At 45.8% G+C, this 3,818-nt stretch overlaps 1 pseudogene; it reads right to left on the reverse strand.

Moving 5' to 3' along the window:
• Positions 1-134: 134 nt before the first annotated feature.
• Positions 135-1,329, reverse strand: LOC136619758 (cyclin-dependent kinase 6 pseudogene; annotated as a pseudogene).
• Between the last annotated feature and the right edge of the window lie 2,489 nt (positions 1,330-3,818).

Below are 3,818 nucleotides of genomic sequence, written 5' to 3' on the forward strand. Positions count from 1 at the left end.
AAAAAAAATCTATGTTTAGCAGCTGGTAAAATGAGAGTCCATCATGTGGTGGCAGTGACTGGATTAACCTATACCAGACAGACAGCCTCAATGTTAAATTAAAGGCAGCATCATTGCTCAGCAGCTTTAGACTGGCAACAATCCAGCAACAAACAATACAAAAATTAACACAATTCAAAACATTAACTGGTAAAGCTGTACTGGGCTTGCATTGATTTCAATTAAGTAAACAGAGTCCCTTAGCAAATTGATTGCTGCATGTCAATGGCTTCCAATGAGCCCCCGGCAACGTTATGTTGTCCATTTGTATGAGTATGACTCAAGGACTCTTGGCTTCGGCCATCGTCTCATCTGCCTCCCTTGGCCCGCACACCCTGTGATGATCCAAGCTGTCTTTGCTCGTCTGTAAATCGTCCAAGTAAGGATGTGACAGGGCGGCGAACGCTGTTATGCGCTTTTCCGGAATGAATCTCAGGCATTCCAGAAGTAAATCTTTGCCTAGTTCATCAATGTCCAGAACAATGTCTTCTATGCGTTGTGGCTGTCTGTCATGAAATGAACTTTGTGGAACGGCCACTTCACTCGGCCACGACTCTTCTCCTGGAAGCCCAATCACATCAAATATCTTCTCTAGCTGATCCACATCAGAGTTTCCACGAAACAAAGGCTTTCGACGAAACATTTCTGCAAATATACATCCAACGCTCCAAAGATCGACCGGCGTGGCGTAGCTGGACTGGAGGAGGACCTCGGGGGCTCTGTACCATAATGTCACCACCACTGATGTAAGTGCCATCTGAAAGCTGTAGATCCTGGCAAGGCCAAAGTCCGCTAACTTTATCTGTCCATTGCTAGTGACCAGAATGTTCTCAGGTTTGAGGTCTCGATGTACTACTCGGTGTGAATGGAGAAAGTCCAATCCTTGAAGAAGTTGATGCATCATGTCCTTTATTGCTTCATTGGGAACTCCAGGCTCCGGCACTTTATCCAAATAGGTTGCCAAATCTTGATCGACGTGTTCAAACACCAGTGTAAGTTTCGTCTCTCTATCAGTCCGTGAAACGGTACATACATCAAATAACCTGACCACATTAGGATGCTCAAAGGTCTCTAGGTGTTGTAGCACCGCCACTTCCCGGATGGTGGACTGTGGCAGGCCCTCCTCTCCAGTCTGCACTCGCACCCGCTTCAGGGCAACAAAACGTCCTCCATTCTTCAGGTCCCGAGCCTTGAACACCTTGCCATATGCCCCATCCCCGATCTCCGCCACACACTCGTACTGTTCATCTGCCAGGCCGTCCTTCTCCATCGTCATCATCACCCTTGGAGGGGGGGATCCAGGGAAGAGATAGGAGCCTCGAAGTTCACTCTTCCTCCTCCTTTCTTGTAGACCAGCTGTGGACAGAACTTCCTAGGACTGGGATGGTCCGAAGAAGCCGGAGCCCCCTAAGACAGCTGCAGACACGGAGAGAGATGCAGGAAGCAGCACATAGATAGCACCAGCCCAAGGAGATCACATTATCTGCAGCAGTGGGCACGGGGGAGGTGAGGTCCATCCTGGGGCTCCTCTCCTCACATGGTCCCTGCAGCACAGGTAGCCTCTCACAGCACCACCACCCGCTCAGGGGGCAGGGGCACCGGAGAGGGGGCGCCGTGTCCACAGTCAGCGGGCAGCAGTGTTCGGCGGTGCCATGGCCGCTGGTCCGTCCCCGCCGCCGCCGCTCCTCTCGCAGCCTTTTTGTTGCTCCTTTTCCCACGCTGCTCAGTGTGACTTGACCCACCAATCATTTTTTATGGCATATCCTAATATTATGCCATCTATGCAGATGATGGGAGGACCCCTCTATAGCCTTCTGTTATGAGCAGATTTTAGCAAGTGCTGATTATCTGCATGAGCCCATAAATATACTTACAGTACAATATTGTAATGGCTTAAATAAAACACTTACCGACAAACTATACTTAATGAGGTCTGTGCTGCTTTCTTTTGCCTCTACTTTTAGTATTATAGAATTTAATTCACTTGTCTGAAAAGGAAACAAATAGTTACTAATATTTTATATATTATGTATTCCTTAGAGAGAATCTGTCAATATGAAAACCAACCCATAACGACTACAATGAGAAGAGCTGAAGAGACACAGATTCCAACATTGTACTTATTTTGTCTGAACTCACTTTCATTCCCCGGCAAACAGTAAAGTTGCATTTAAACACAAAGATAATCCTCAAAAGATGGCTTTTGAGAGATCATTTTGCATAATCTATTAATTGGTACTAATGCCTGTTAGTACCAATTAGTAGCATGTGAGCCGTTGGGAGCTGAATTTATTCAGGGGACCGCTCGCTGTTCTCTGAATAAATTCTCTTTGTTCTGCCGCCGGGGCTGACAGCTGAGACAATGCAATCAGCTGTTATGAGCGCTCCTGGGCAGAGCACAGCGTGCGGTCCATCTTATCAGCTGTTTTGCTGAATGAGTGATTTCAAGCTAAACTAACATCTATTGTTCGGTAGAAAACTGAAAGATGAGCACATTTACACGCAACGATTCGCTCAAAACATGGCTTTTGAGCGATAATTGTTGCATCTAAATGGGTCTTAAGCTAGTAAACAGTCCATGCTCTCTATTGTAATGCATCCCCTGGACTCCAAAGTGCTGACAAACACTACAGAGGACTCCTAGATGTCTCATTAGCATACAGGACATGGACTATTTGCAGGTTTACTACAGGGGAGTGAAAGTAAGTTCAGAGATAATAAGCACATGGTTGGAATTTATTTCTCTTCAGCCATCCACTCATTATAGCTGTTCATGGCTATTTTTTATGGTTCACACGAGCGCACTAAAAACGCATTTCTGTATCCATAACAGGAATAAGTCTCCTAGCTTGACCACTGGTCTCCTGATCCAAACTCAGAAGAGCATACAAATCTATGATTTTCTGAGTTCAGGTCTAGAGACCCACAGTTGGGCCAGGTTCAACTGTTCATATTATGGATGCAGCAATGCAGCCATTATACGCTTGTGTAAAATCAACCTTAAAGGGATATTCCAATTTTATCGAATAAAGTTATACAATTTTCCAATATGTATGTATCATAGCTTTTTTGTCTTCTAACAAGCTGCGCTCCTGTGTGTCAATCACATGACCAGGATAGAGTTATACTTCATGAATGGAAGCGTTACGTGTGCTGCTGGGATCTCTAGTTCTAGGTTTCCTAGAAGCACAGTCCTCACAGGGTTAATTGATTGAGCTGTGGTACTTCCTGCTAGCCAATCTCCTGGGTCTGTGCTCACATATAAACCCAGCTTCTGGTCAGTCTATGTCTGGTGTTAAGGGTGAACAGTCATGAATACTTGTCTGTTGAAGTTTGCTCTGGGATCTGTGTCTTGCTGTTTTATGTCCGTTTGTTCCTTTATATTGTCAGTTTTGTGTTTGCTTGCTGTGTGACTTGCTATCTGTGTCCTGTCCTGTTGCAGCGTTCTGTGTGAACTGTGTCCGGTTCTGCTGGACTCTTGGTTAGTGTAGGGACTAGCAGTATAACCAGGAGCCGTGAAGTGGCCTGCTAGCTTTCATGTTTTGCACAAAATGTCAACTAATACCTGGTATTTATATTCAGCTTATCATCTGTTACTAGTGGTTGCATTTTGGCTGCTGTATGCTGTGTTTTGTAGCTCTGTGTCTCCTGTTGTTCAATCCCTGTCATGTGGCACATGAATGCTTCCTGTTCTGGTGCGTGGCTCCTAGGATCAGCTAGGGCCCAGATCTGAAGACCGCTGGGCTGCCCTTATTGGGGCAATGTCCCTGCTTAGGTAG

Source organism: Eleutherodactylus coqui, chromosome 3 (assembly GCF_035609145.1).
Source record: "Eleutherodactylus coqui strain aEleCoq1 chromosome 3, aEleCoq1.hap1, whole genome shotgun sequence".
In the NCBI taxonomy this organism is placed as follows: Eukaryota; Metazoa; Chordata; class Amphibia; order Anura; family Eleutherodactylidae; genus Eleutherodactylus; species Eleutherodactylus coqui.